The sequence below is a fragment of the Ascaphus truei genome, chromosome 5 (assembly GCF_040206685.1).
Source record: "Ascaphus truei isolate aAscTru1 chromosome 5, aAscTru1.hap1, whole genome shotgun sequence".
NCBI lineage: Eukaryota > Metazoa > Chordata > Amphibia > Anura > Ascaphidae > Ascaphus > Ascaphus truei.
Window position 1 is genome coordinate 148,394,724 of NC_134487.1, and position 15,930 is coordinate 148,410,653.

A 15,930-nucleotide genomic window follows, 5' to 3' on the forward strand; every position below is an offset into this window, starting at 1 on the left:
CCCACTTCTGTGGGGGCACCTCCGACCCGTAGTCTGCGGGCACGACGATGTGTGGTCCCACTTCTGTGGGGGCACCGCGGACCCGTAGTGAGCACCCGTGAGTTCCCCAGACCCCCATGGGAACCACCCGAGGCCCCGCAGACACCTGTGGGTTTGACCCGGGGCTCCCAGACATCCTTGGGCCTACCGTGGGGACCTAATTGTGGCTCACGGTGACCCAAGGAGACCACCTGGGCGCCATGGTGCTGGCAGGATCCACCAGCAGGCCTCCAGAACCTGTGGAATGCTGCTGGTAAACTGTAGGTCTGTCCAGGTGCCCTGCCAGCCCACCGGGGACTAGCGTGGGGCTGCGTTATGGACCCTGAATGTAAAAGAATAAATCTTGTATTTATGGGGGGGCACAGGGGGTGGGTAATGTATTTAATAAATATAATGCTGTTTATTGTGGGTCATTGTACTGTTTTTATTGTGGGTACTGGGGTGGGGGTGGGGTGTTTCCCCAACGGTATGTGGGTAGGCCTCCCTTGTCGGTACTGACTGGGTGGTTAGGCCTCACGGGTGGGGGGGTTAGTGTGGGAGGGTATGTAGGCATCCCGAGTGGTGGGTGAGGGTGGGTTAACCCCTTCATGACTGTAGCGGTTAATAACCGCTATGGTGATTAAGGGGTTAGGGGACATTACTTTGTATGTTTTTGTGTCTGTTTTGCAGAAGCGGAGGGGCCATGGCCAGGATGGGGGGGGGGGGTAACGGTATGTGGGTAGGGGGTGAGGGTGGTTAGCAATGCAGGGAGGGAGATTTACTGGTAACAGAAACATCTCTCTCCCTTCAGTGTAATCTGTTTAAAGCCCCCTCCCCCCTAATGTGTGTTTCTGTAAAATCTCTCTCCCTTCAATGTAATCTGTTTAACAGAAACATTAGGGGGGAGGGGGCTTTAGGCCTTTACATCTCTCTCCCTTCAATGTAATCTGTTTAACAGAAACATTAGGGGGGAGGGGGCTTTAAACAATGCTGTGTATAATGTATAAGGTTTTTTACAATTAGATAGATGTAATCCTTGGTATTGTAAGGGTTAGCTTTGGTTTTAAATTGTGTTTTCTGGTTGTTACTTACAGTATATATTGATTTTTGTATAATTGATTGGTTAAAATAGTTGAATTGTTTGGAAGTGTTTGTATTTACTGGTAGAGTAGCTTGCAATTATATTGTTAACATTCATTTGCAGAATGTATATGGTGCATAGATGTTTTGCATCATTTATACAATGTAAATGCAATGTACTGTACTGTGTGGATTGGAATGTTATGTTTTATATTGTAAAATCAGTTAGGATTATTAAATGGATTATTATTATTGTCTGTATAGAGAAGCGTTATCTGTAGGACAGTATGATTTTGATAACCATTCTACATGTATTTGTATATTGGTTCATCATGTGTGTATATATACTGTATACTGTGTATATATATATATATATATATATATATATATATATATAGAGAGAAGAAATGACCTAGGCGCAAATAAGCCAGGAAAGAAACAAAGAGAAAAATATCATAGGGCAGTATGTCTGTTACTTTCAGAGTTAAGGTGGTAAGATATACACTTACACTTAATCAGCCAAATATAAGCCTTTAATCCACCACTGGGATTCAGGAACACTGCTGCTGGGATTTCTTTGCTGTTTGCATGGATCTCAGACTCTCCACGTCTGCTGCTTGCTTCAGGGGTCACCTTTTCATCTGCAGCTGCGTGTCTCCTTAACATGGGATATAGCTCACCAGGGAGGGGGGGGGGGAAGGGGAAGAGGGACAATGGAACAAAAATAGTATAACACCTTTTATTGTAAAAACTATCTAAAAAATAACAAACAGTATCTCACTCACATGGTGTGAAATAATTTCAAGCAGTTGAGAGTTTGAATTGAGTCTCTCACACTCGTAGAGTAAGCTGTCCGGTCCACTGCACTGCTGCTAGCCTGGTTTACTTCCGCGTCATGTGCTCCGGCTCCAATTCTCGCGAGACTTCGACCTCCAATGACGTCACAGCGCTATCTCCACTCCGTTCTGCAGCGCGTCTCACTCTGCTCGGTTTGCAATGCCTGCAATGACTGCAGGGTCTGCCCTACACGTTTCACCTCTAGGGCTTCCATCAGTGTATATATATACAAAGTATATACTGTATATGTATAGGGATTGTTATTATATATATACTGTATATATATCCAGTATATATATATACAGTATATATTTATTTCTCTTCATGTATTTATTTATTTAGATTTATTTATTAATTGTGGGGCTGCTGTGTGTGTGTATTTTTTTTATTGTGGGTAGCGGGGGTGGGTGAATGGGGTATTAGCCCCAACGGTGCATGTTTAGGGCTTGCGGGGGGTAGCGGGAGGGCTTAACCCCTTCATGACCGTAGCGGTATTAACTGCTACGGTCGTGAAGGGGTTAAGTGCACCCGCAAACCCCCCCCCCCCCCGCAAGTCCTAAACTCACACCAAGGGCCAAATACCCCCCCTCACCCATCCCCACTACACACAATAAAGCGGGCACGGTGGGTTAACCCCTTCATTGCCTTAGCGGCTATCCGCTATGGTAATGACGCAGCATTTTCTGTATTTTTAATAATATTGAGCAGGAGCAGGGGGGGTCCCTGAGCATTAATTTCTGGCTCAGGGAACCCCCTGCTCACTGTACAATATTATTACAATACAGAAATGATGCTTCTTTACCATAGCGCATAGCCGCTAAGGTAAAGAACGAGTGTTTATTTATACTGTATATTGTATGTGTTTTATTGATACTGTACATGTGCAGAGGGTCTCCAGAGCAGAAGCGCACAGGTTTCAGGTCTGGGGACCCCCTGCTCCCCGAGATACAGGCCCCTTTAGGAGGTGCCGGTATCCCTCTGCTCTGCTTGGTTTACAGGCCGCGATCACGTGATCGGACCTTTAAACCAAGCAGAGGGATACCGGCACCCCCTAAAGGGGCCTGTATCTCGGGGGGGCACGGGGTCCCCAGACCTAAAACCAACGCGGTTCAGCTCCGGAGACCCCCTGCACATCTACACTATAAATAAAAATGTATTTCAAATGTATTTATTGTCATTTATTTATTTAGATTTATTTATTTATTTTTTGGCGGCTGCTGTGCTGTGCTGTGTGTGTGTATTTTTTTATTGTGGGTAGCGGGAGGGTGGGTGAATGGGGTATTAGCCCCAACGATGGTTGTTTAGGGCTTGCGGGGGGGAGGGGGTGGTAGCGGGAGGGCTTAACCCCTTCATGACCGTAGCGGTATTAACTGCTACGGTCGTGAAGGGGTTAAGTGCACCCGCAAACCAACCCCCCCCCGCAAGTCCTAAACTCACACCAAGGGCCAAATACCCCCCCTCACCCATCCCCACTACACACAATAAAGCGGGCACGGTGGGTTAACCCCTTCATTGCCTTAGCGGCTATCCGCTATGGTAATGACGCAGCATTTTCTGTATTTTTAATAATATTGAGCAGGAGCAGGGGGGGTCCCTGAGCATTAATTTCTGGCTCAGGGAACCCCCTGCTCACTGTACAATATTATTACAATACAGAAATTATGCTTCTTTACCATAGCGCATAGCCGCTAAGGTAAAGAACGAGTGTTTATTTATACTGTATATTGTATGTGTTTTATTGATACTGTACATGTGCAGAGGGTCTCCAGAGCAGAAGCGCACAGGTTTCAGGTCTGGGGACCCCCTGCTCCCCGAGATACAGGCCCCTTTAGGGGGTGCCGGTATCCCTCTGCTCTGCTTGGTTTACAGGCCGCGGTCACGTGATCGGACCTTTAAACCAAGCAGAGGGATACCGGCACCCCCTAAAGGGGCCTGTATCTCGGGGGGCACGGGGTCCCCAGACCTAAAACCAACGCGGTTCAGCTCCGGAGACCCCCTGCACATCTACACTATCAATAAAAATGTATTTCAAATAATTTTTAATGTGCGGATGTTTGCGCAGAGAGAGAGCAGCGGATCTCTCTCTGCTGCAAACACATCTCGCCCCCGCCGCCCATACAGTAGTATCATTTATGTATGTGCATATACAGTACTGTACAGTATGTTAGGGCTTATAGGGGTTGTTGTTATACAGTATATATATATATACAGTATATATACTGCATTACAATTCATTATAGGGGACGGCTTCACAGAGAACAGCTCGCAAGCGCCACCATGTGTATTTAGACGGCATTGCAGTATTGCAGCCAGCCGGAATAAAAAGCTTAAATTCCTGCCGGAAAATAACGCAATGCACTTTGGCAGAAAACGATCAGAAACCTGAATACACCCGAGTACACACGAATTCGCGGGACGAGCCGAGCTCGAATAAAGTGTGTCGCCAGTGTACCACTCCTGACACCATATGTAAGAGATGTGTGCAGAAGTACATATAATGGAGACCGATTTGGGTGTAATTATATCTTGGGCTTTATTGAGCCTGTTCCTTTATCCAGGCAAAACATACAAAAAAAAACCACAAAATAACAGACCCATATCCATTTGTAAGGGCTAACTTACTTCCCCAGACCCTCTCTGCAGGACTGGAGGGATATTCCCATTTCCAGCCTATCACCCCAAAGTCTCAGGAGGTACCTTGGAAGATGGCCCTCTATTTCAGTCTCTGGCAGGTTCCTGGGTCTTCTGTGTCCAGGAAATATAGGTCTCTGGGTGTCTTAATCTCAGCACAGCCTTTGTGCTCAAGACAGTGTCTGTGTGCATGCTTCTCTGCTCTCCTTCTGTCAGCCAAAATGTGAGCTAAGGAATCTCTCTCCTGTTTCCAACAAGAGGCTTTTCTTACAGCCTTAATTGGCCAGGTGGAGTCTAGTTAATCGCCTGCCGCACTTAACCAGATCCCTGATGGATTGTAGAGATAATTTCTTCAACAGGGATAAGTCCCTGTGACAGTGTACGAAATCAGAGAACACGTCCTTTGCGATGTGTTCCCTCCTTACCTGTCTTATCTCAGACCAACGCTCTGGCACCAGTGCGTGCGTGCGCACGCGCAGCTCTTCTAGAGTGCGATGGAGCTTAGCTCCTCCCCCTCAGATGCGCCGTGCTTCTCTCGCATGCGGTGCGCACATGTGACGACGTGCACCGTTCTCCAGCTGAGTGGCAAGTACTTGTTTAGCCCACTTGTCTCCTGCAGCCAATCCTTGCCTCCACGGAGGCCGCGTCTCCGCTCCGCCTCCTTTGCTACTGGTTCCTGTGTGCTACTTAAACCCTGCAGTTCCTCTCATACCTTGGTGAGCATAACTCCTTGTAGCCTTGAGCTCCTACGTCTGTTGTGCCTTGTTCCTTGTCCTGTGTTTTCTTGCAGTTCACCCTTCGTGTACCGACCCAGCTTGTCTTTGGAATTTCTCTGGCTATTGACCCCACCTAACCCTTGACTCTGCTGATCTCTCCAACCCAGAACCCGGCTATACGGACATCTACTATTCTGACCTCTCCAACCCCAGACCATGGCTATATGGACTTCAACGATTCTGATCTCTCCAACCCCAGACCACGATTAACGGACTTTGACTATTCTGAACTCTATTCTCCAGGACCGCGGCAAGTATCGACTAACCCACTCTGTCCAACCCAGACCCGGCTACATTTGACAATTCGCCTGCCAGGCATGCTTCCGCTGCTGTGGGTGCATGGTTTGCTACTTCCCCACCTCAGTACCGGGGTCCTGTCTTGCTCGTGGGCAGCGCAAGCGTTACAGACAGGGACATTCACTATTATTATCGTTTATTTGTAAAGCGCCAACATATTTTGCAACGCAGTCCAGTGGGTACAGAGATGTGATAATTACATAAACCGAGTTACATGCAATTACAAGTGAGGAGAAACATGCGCAAACAGATACAAGCGGTAATGAGGACCCTGCTCATGAGAGCTTACAGTCTAGAGGGAATCAAGAACAATGTTGAAACAACATGTGGGAGGGAGCATACATGACATTGGAGTATGGTTCAGCCAGACTGGTGAGAGTGGGGATGTTTGAGGGTGTAACATACTGTATTGTGGAGATTGGTGCAGCTGCACAACTAGTCCCAATGGGGCTGGAGGAGGGTAGTTGAATGTTAGAGGTGTGTCAGATAGGCTTCCTTGAAAATATTAGTTTTTAGGAAGTTTTTAAATGTCTGAAAGCTGGGGGAGAGCTGGCACGTGGTAGCAAATTCCAGAGAGACTGAGGTGGCAGCATGGAAAGAGTCTAATAGATGGGAGTGAGAGAAGGTAGGAAGACATGATTAAAGGTGGATGTCTTGGGCAGAACTTAGGTTTTTTGGGGGGATGAGTGTTTAAGATGTAAGGTGGGGCAGAGTCATTGAGACCTATGTAAGTCATTATTAGGGTTTTAAATTTAATTCTACAGGCTATAGGAAGCCAGTGTACGGATTTGCATAGTGGAGCGGTGAGTGAGGTAGATGAGACTGGCAGTCGAATTTTGTATGGTTTTGTAAGGATCCATGAGGTGCCGTGCGGTCGGCGCACGCAAAACTTACACTCCATACATCCAGATACTAGCATTGCTCCCAAACCTCACGCTGGAGCCTGCGATCATCATAGGAGCGCGTGCGCAGTCAGCGTGTAAGAGACGTGTTCAGAGGTACGCAATGGAGACTGTTTAAAGTGAAACTCAAATTAGGCTATATTGCGCCTGTCCCTTTAACACAGCAAAACATATGAAAATAAGCCAAACAAAAAACCTACTCCATTTTGGAGAATATCTACAAATTTAGTCCAGCCCTCTCTAACTGGGTGGTTAGCTAAGCTATTTACCAGCCCCAAATATATAAACATATATACAGATATATAACAGTCCCATAAGAAAGTCTTATCTGTTTCTTGTAGCTGTAGGGGAAGCCTCTCTGCTCTCCTGGGTCAGCACCTTTGTGTGCTAAGGCAATGTCTCTCCAGGTATAGTCTGCTCCCCTTTGTCTTGCTGTCAGCCTGCAGTCTCTTTTCAGCTCAAGACATCTGTCCTCTGGTCAGTTCAGTGTCCACTAACGAAATCCTCTGGTCTGTCTTTCCTATGTCAGCTCCAAATGTGAGCTCAGGAACCCACTCTTCCTGTCTCTCAGAACAGACTTTTTCTGACAGGGTTCTGATTAGGCAGGTGGGGTGGTTGATTGCAGGTGTGCAATTAACCAGCACACTGCTGGATTAGATATCCAAAGGAACCGTCTGTCCACTCAAGGTTGACCCCCACAGCTAATAGCCAAATAAGATATAAGTGCGGAGCAGGAAAAAAGACCTTTTGAAGATGCGGGGTAAGGGCCACTTGCAGACCCGCTTCCCCTGTGGGGCCAGCGGCCGCAATTGCAGCAGCCTACGGATGGAGCTCAAACAGCTCACGAGAGTCCGTCCCCTCTGTGTCTCCTGGTCTTGTGATACCTGAAAGGGTAATGACGCACTTCCTGCGCGACCACGATCCAGAAGTAACAAAGAAAAAATGATCGATATCAGTGCTGCTCCTTGGGATAACAGACTCACCAGGTAGGAGATACTCCTTGAGAAAGGGCGAACTCGCCCGAAACATGTGGGAGGAGGTCTTTTTTGTTATGTTCTAGTATCTGTTTTATGTAGATTTAATAAATTGATTTTATTACCTACCTAGTGAGTCTGTCATCCCAAGGAGCAGCGCTGATATCGATAATTTTTTCTTCACTGCTGGATTAGAGGCAAGATTCTTAACAGGGATAATAAGTCCATGTTACACCGCGCAAACCTAAATGCCAACTCCAGTGGCTCCGCCTCCTGGTTGCGTCCACGTGATGATGTCATTAGTGCGCGACGCACACGCGTGTGTAACGCGCACCTGTATCACATTAATAATATCATCATGAAGACTCTGCACACCTGCCTCCTGCAGCGGAGCTTCCTATCAGAACCTGCTCAGTGACACGCCTCCTGCTGGGATTCGTCACAGCTTCCTGTAAATACTCAGCAGAGCCAGAGGCTCATCGGCTGAGCATAATCTCTGTTTGAGCGTGTGCCTCTCCACAGTCTGTTCTGTTCCAGTTTTGTCTGCCTTGCCTTGTTACCAGAGCCTGCTTGCCTTTGGACTTTGCTCTTCTCCTCTTCTGACCCGGCTTCGTTTGACCATCCGCATCTCTCCATCCCTGATCTTGGCTTACTCTCGACGATCCGCACCTATCCAAACTGACCTCGGCTAAAGCTCCCAATACGATCCGTACCCCTCCACAACTGACCCCAAAAAATATCATGACCTCTACTACCCTGACTTGGCTACCTCGACTACTCTACACTCCAGACGCGCCCACACGGCTGTGGGTTGGCGTTATATATATTACCCCACCTCAGCAGCGTGGTCCCATCTTGTTTGTGGTGAGCACACCGTCACAGTATGCTCAGCCCACCACACATGGACCCCGCTGAGGTGGGGTGAGTCTTGAGCATGCACGCCAGCATGCTCTCAAGTATTGAAAAATACTTAGAGCAAAATGACAAGCGAATGAATCTCTTGCATGAGAATTTGTTAACCCTTACTGCCCAGGCACAGATACCTTCTGCGGCCCCGCCGACTCTGCTGCTACCAGCTTCAGTACAGCCTTGTCCCAGTACTCCGAACCCCATCTTCCAACACCCAATCCTAGCTACACTGGCTTTTGTGGATTCCGGGTCAGGGGGTAATTTTATTGACCAGGGGTTCGCAGAAAGGAACAACATCCCGTCTCCTCACTTCAACAGATCATTCCAAAGAAATCTTCCTAGATGCCAGTCACACTCCTTCCATGGATGGGATCCTTGGCCTCCCTGGCTCCAGATACACAACCCACACAGACTGGATGGGTAAGGAACATGTTGTGTGGGACTCTTTTTGCATTAAGTCCTGTTTTACACCCCTCAGAACACGGACGTACAATTGCCAGGGTGCTATGCTGACTTCAAAGACGTATTCGACAAAGCCAGGTCCGAAGTCTTGCCGTCTCATTGCTCCTACGACTGTCCGATTGACCTACTGCCTGGATCAATACCTCCCAGAGGATCTTCATATCCACTATCCATCCCGAGTCTAAGGCCATGAGGGACTACAATATGGAGAATTTACCATGGGGATTTATTTGGACGTCTTCTTCCCCAGCTGGAGCGGGCTTCTTCTTTGTGAAGAAAAAGGACGGATCCCTGATACTATGTATAGACTACAGATGTCTCAATAAGATTACGGTCAAAAAACGGTATCCCTTGCCATTAATCCCAGAGCTCTTCGCCCGCTTACAGGGTGCCAACGTCTTCACCAAACTGGATCTCCGGGGAGCCCACAGTTTGGTGAGGATAAGACAGGGGGACGAATGGAAGACAGCATTTAACACTCACGATGGACACTATGAGTACCTTGTAATGCCATTCGGGCTTTGTAATGCTCCAGCTGTCTTTCAGGATTTTGTAAACGACATATTCCAAGACTTGCTCAATCAGTTTGTAGTCGTTTACCTGGACGACATCATGATTTTCTCAAAAACCTTGGATGAACACATTAATCATATCAAGCAGGTACTCCTACGACTGCGGGAGGACCATTTATTCGCCAAGATCAAGAAATGCTGGTTTCACCAAACTTCCACAGCATTCCTCGGTTACATTATTTCCAATACGGGCCTTATAATAGATCCAGCAAAGGTTAATGCGATCCTAGATCGGTCACGCCCCACTTCACTCAAAGCGGTACAAAGATTTCTAGGTTTCGCGAACTACTATCGCAGATTCATTTAGAATTTTTCTTCTAAAGTGGCGCCTATCACAGCTCTCACACAAAAATGTGCAGATCCTGCCTTGTGGTCGCCAGCAGCTAGACAAGCATTTGAGGATTTAAAGACTGCCTTTGCCTCGGCACCCATACTCACTCATCCTGACCCCAGTGTTCCATTCACATTGGAGGTGGATGCATCGGACATGGGAGCCGGAGCCATCCTCTCATAAAGGAATAATCCCCGGGCCAGAGTACACCCTTGTGCGTTTTTCTCAAAAAAAGTTCTCTGTGGCAGAACAAAATTATGATGTCGGGGACTGCAAACTTCTAGCCATCAAGCTTGCCCTGCAGGGATGGAGACACCTATTGGAGGGTACAGAGAGTCCATTCACCATTCTCACAGATCACAAAAATCTACTCTACATCGAGGGTACCAAACGTTTGGGGTCTCGTCAAGCCAGATAGTCACTTTTTTTCCCCGAATTTAATTTCATTAGTTCTTTTCTTCCGGGATCAAAGAACACCAAAACTGACACTCTTTCCCGACAGTTTTTCGTAGACAACAAGTCCGAGGATCAACGGAAACCCATCCTTCCATCTAAGTACATTCTCTCCGCCAATACCTTTGATGCTTTAAAGGACATTATGCAGACTCGAACCCCTATACCAAAACATCTCATAGTTCTTGAGGGTCGCTTGTTTACTCCACCTTCTCATCGGAGGAAGGTCCTTGTATGGGGTCACTCTGCAAAATCTTCTGGACATCTAGGTACCAGAAGGACCATTGATCTAGTGGAGCGGACCTTTTGGTGGCCTGGAATGCAAAAATATATCAGAGACTTTGTTGCTGCGTGCCCCACATGTGCTCAGAACACTCCGACACTCAGGACGATTGGTCAGAACTTCTTCCTTGGGCTGAATTCACACACAATAACTTGCACATCGAGTTCACCACTGAAACACCCTTCTTCATGAACTACGGGTTCCATCCCTTGCTTCTTCCTATCTCTTCCTCCATTTCAGGAGTTCCAAAAGCAGATGACAGAATCAGGAAACTTCAAAGTATGGAAGAGGATCCAGGACAATCTCAGGTCAGCAAACGCCAGGCAAAACGTACAGGCGGACCGACATCGTAGTGAGCCAGCAGCTTTCAAAGTCGGGGACAAGGTATGGCTATCCTCTAAGAATATAAGATTAAAGGTTCCTTCACTTAAATTGGCACCACGTTTCATTGGACCATCCGCTATATTGGAAAGGATCAATCCGGTCGCCTATAAACTACAACTTCCTCTGTCTCTGAGAATACCATCCGTTTTACATGTATCTCTCCTGAAACCCGTGGTTCAAAACTTACATACTCCGGTATCTTCTTCACCTCCCCCTTCTCTCCTCGTACAGGGGTAACAGGAATACGAAGTCCAATCCATCTTGGACTCCAGGATATCCAGAGGTGTAGTCCAGTATCTGGTACACTGGAAGGGTTTTGGACCGGAGGAACGTTCTTGGGTCATCATAGAGTACATGCGCCCAGATTTGTCCAGAGATTCCACGAGAAGTACTCCCTGAAACCTGCTTGGAGTCGCCCGGAGGTCGCTCCTGAAGGGGGGGGGGGGTACTGTAAGGATCCAAGAGGCGCTGCGTGGTCGGCGCACGCAAAACTTACCCTCCATACATCCAGATACCAGCATCGCTCCCAAACCTCACACTCAGCCTGCGCAGACCTAAATGTGCGCGTGCAACATGCACCTGTATCTCATTAATAATATCATCAGGAAGACTCCGCACACCTGCGTCCTGCAGCGGAGCTTCCTATCAGAACCTGCTCAGTGACACTCCTCCTGCTGGGATTTGTCACAGCTTCCTGTAAATACTCAGCAGAGCCAGAGTCTCATCGGCTGAGCATAATCTCTGTTTGTGCGTGTGCCACTCCACAGTCTGTTCTGTTCCAGCCTTGTTTGCCTTGCCTTGTTACCTGACCCTGCTTGCCTTCGGACTCCGCTCTTCTCCTCTCCTGACCCGGCTTCATTTGACCATCTGCATCTCTCCATCCCTGACCTTGGCTTACTCTCGACGATCCGCACCTATCGAATCCTGACCTCAGCTAAAGCACCCACTACGATTCGTACCCCTCCACTACTGACCCCGGCAAGTATCACGACCATTCTCACCTCTACTACTCTGACCCGGCTACCTCGACTACTCTACACTCCAGACGTGCTCACGCAGCTGTGGGTTGGCATTATATATATTACCCCACCTCAGCAGCGTGGTCCCATCTTGTTTGTAGTGAGCACACCGTCACAGATTTGGAGTTGGCATAGATGGACAAGAGGAATGCCAACTAGGAGAATGCAGTAGTCGGAGCGGGACATGAGTGAATTAGGATTTTAGCTGCACCATGAGTGAGAAAAGGGCGTTTTCTTGGCAATATTTTAAAGGTGGAGATAGCAGGACTTCGGGAAGGGCTGAATTTGAGGATTAAAAGGGAGATCAGAGTCAAAGATGATTCTAGACAGCGGGTTTGAGGTGTTGATGAAATTGTGGTGTTATTAACAGTGAGTTTGAGTGTAGGGGTGGCAGTGTGAGGGGGAAAGAGTGTTAGTCCTGTTTTGGACATGTTAAGCTTCAGGTAATGGTGGGATATCCAGGTGATCAGGGGAGGAGAAGTAAATGTGGGTGTCATTGGCATAGAGATGATACTGAAAGCCAATCGATTGTATTAGTTCACAGACAAGACATGTGGAGTGAGAAGAGCAGAGGGTCAAAGACAGAGCCTTGTGGGACTCCAACAGAAAGAGGGAGTGAAGAGGATGAGACACCAGAGAATGAAACAATGAAAGGGTGGTTGGATAGGTAGGATGTAAACCAGAAGAAAGGCTACATCACAAAGGCCAAAGGATTGTAGAATATTTAGGAGAAGGCGGTGATCAACAGTGTCAAAGGCAGCAGAGAGATCCAGGAGAATTAATAAGGAGAAGTACAATAACCCTTAGACTTTGCTGGGAGTAGGTCAATGGTCACTTTTGTTGGTGCTGTCACAGTAGAATGTAGAGGACAAAAACCTGATTGCAAAAACTCAAGCATTGAGTGGAAGTGGGAAAGTGAGTCAGACAGCTGTATACAAGTCACTCACGTAGCTGGGAGGAAAAGGTGAGAAGAGAGATAGGGTGTAGCGCACGGGAGCGGCGTTCCCCGCCGACGCGCTGCGCAGGCGCAGACCCCGCATCGCGGGATTGGAGGGCATATGCAAGGTGCGTCATCAGCGTGTCACGCACGCGCGCGACGCTCCCGAGCGACGGGTCAAGAAGAGCTCATTAGCTCCATCACTGTCAGCTGTCTTCCCTCATCCAGCCTATCTCTGGTCTCTGCGAGGGTTGCGCCTCCGCTCCACCCCCTGGGGGATTGGTAATTGCCTGCTACTTATGCTCAGCTGTGCCACTGGCACTTTGGCTGAGCATAGACTCACGTTACTCTGTGTTTGCCTCTGTTTTACCTGCCTCGTTACCTTGTTCTAGTTCTGCTTTCCCGTGTACCGACCCAGCCTGCCTTTGGACCCCTCGCTCTCTGGAACCCCGACCTTGGCTTGAATTTTTATGATCCGTATCTCTCCTGCCCTGACCCTTGCTCTGAACTTCGACGATCCGCCCTTCTCCAGTTCTGACTTTGGCAATAGTATCTCCTACGCTCTGGACCTCTCCTGCATCTGACCCAGCAAGTATACGTTTATTCTGATCTCTCCTGACCTAGACTCGGCCAGCAAGACCATTCTACATTCCGGATGGGGTCCCTGTGGCTGGTGGCTGCCTATTCCCATCTCAGCACAGGGGTCTCGTCTAGTTTGTGGTGAGCACAGCGTAACAAGAAGGAGCTGCAGGTGGAGAAGGGAGTAAAGGTGTCGGTAGGAGATGTGTTCAGAGTTACGCAATGGAGACTGTTTTTAAGGTGAAATTAAAATGAGGCTTTATTGCGCCTGTCGCTTTAACACAGCAAAACATATAAAAATAAGAAAAAAAAAAAAACCTATCTCTGCTTTGGAGACTATCTACACATGTAGCTCAGCCCTCTCTGACTGGGTTGGTTAGCTAAGCTATTTACCAGCCCCAAAATATAAACATATATACAGATATTTTCAAATAACGGGGGAAAAAAGAGGGGGAAGGGATAGGGAAGAAAAACCTCGCATCTACTTGTACAAATTTCATGCCACCATAAGCCAAAGAAAATATACTATTTGCTTTACATGAGTAAGATTTGGCGGTGCTCACGGGTTGTGAATAATGTGAGTGAAAAGAGAAAAAAGTAACCCGTATTGGAGCACTCAGGTATGCAATTGATATATTTGTTTATTTATTTGACACAGTGCAAAAAGGGATGAATAAACAGTACATGATTAAAAACACTTAAAAAAGAGGCATGGACCCCTGTCACGGGTGCTACCCTTAAACACAAGTGAACAGCACTAGGGAACGACACAAGTTGTCAACCCTAAACATGAAAAGGATAGTGACTCAAAAAACACTAGGGTAAATCAAAAGTGAATCACAACAGGTTAATGGGTTCAAAGGCACCTATACAAGGCTAAGAATAGTACACACTACACACCACAAAGTAGACTGGTCAAAATATAAATGACAGTCTCAAAGCATCATACATCTGCATAAGCATACAGTAATATAACCAATACCAACAGCGCAAATAAATCATTTGTAGGTAAGATGGTATGTTGGAATGAAATCCCTAGATGTGTAGAACATTAAAGTTTGTGAATAGCATGTATAGGAAAATGCCTAATGAACGCCTATTAAATAACCTTGTGTTTGTTATCAGTATCCCTAGTGAAAAAATGAAATGTCACAGTCCAGAGAAGTAGTTTGCATAAGTGCTGGGTAGCATAGTTACGTGAACCATGGGTCAGGGGTCCTGCCTAGCACCCCCACTCCGACGCGTTTCGTCCAGAGACTTTGACTAGGAGTGGAAAAGAGTCCATCTGTGGTTTTGTGAGTTTCAGTGCAGTGTAGATTTCCTGCCTGGGTGTGTATCCCTTTAACTCTGTCTCTGCTGCATGAGATTCTTTGGTCAGGCTGTTTGTAGGCAAAAAGCACCAAAAAATTTCACAGGCAATCTCCGGGCCCCTTTTAACTTCAAAGGCCACCTCAATCCCACTTCTCACACCATATGTAGGAGACGTGCTCAGAGGTACGCAATGGAGACTGTTTTTAAGGTGAAATTAAAATGAGGCTTTATTGCGCCTGTCGCTTTAACACAGCAAAACATATGAAAATAAGCCAAACAAAAAACCTATCTCTGCTTTGGATGTCGTTGGATTGACCTTGATGATGTTGCGGTACGAGAGCTTCCTGATACCCCTGGATTCGGAAGGCCAACACTTCTTGGTGCTGCCTCTGTCTGGTGGCTCTGTAGTTGCAAACTACACCAAGAAGTGTTGGCCTTCCGAATCCAGGGGTATCAGGAAGCTCTCGTACCGCAACATCATCAAGGTCAATCCAACGACATCCATATTGAAGATCCGGAACAGACTTTAAATCCAATTTCCTGGGACTGGAGGAGCTCCCATCTGAAAGCAGCAATCAGTTGGAACCTACAGTAGGATCGAGGTGGCTTTTATCCCAATACAAAAGCTGGTATGTATACCAAATACAAGGACTGTTTACAATTGGGATTGTACCTGATGTGACGTCATCAGCAGGCATCCCCACGCGATACAACGGCGTGTTATCGGCATGACAAAGGAAAGCCACTGAACGGGACTGCAGCCGACCATTCTGGGACTGGTGTGTATTGATTCACACTGTTGATTAATCAGTTCACAGCACCAAGACGGAGAGAGTGTTATCTATTGATCCAGAGGGCTTCTCACGCCACATTTGATGACCGCTGGTCTGCTGTTCTTCCCTTCACATCGGGTGATGAGCGACGACTTCAGCTGTCTTGCTGTGTGGTAACCCCACTAATCCTTTGTCTGATTTTATAAATTTTGATGTACGCAGAACTTATTTTTTCCTAGTAAAGCACTTTTTTATACTCATTTCACTATGTGCGTTGTGCGCCCTGTTCTTGTTTTGTTTCTCTAGCTCTGGGGGTGTTGAGCCACCTCTTAAGAAAGGCTGCAGACGTATCATTAGTGTCTTAAAAGGTTATTTTATTGGTTTATTGCACAATATATTCAC

The 15,930-nt window shown here is 47.2% G+C and overlaps 1 long non-coding RNA gene across 1 annotated transcript in view; it reads right to left on the reverse strand.

Annotated features, from left to right (window-relative positions):
* The window catches only part of LOC142495489 (uncharacterized), a 35,988-nt gene that overhangs the window by 4,506 nt on the left and 15,552 nt on the right, over window positions 1-15,930 (reverse strand). The gene's annotated exons all lie outside the window — the stretch shown is intronic.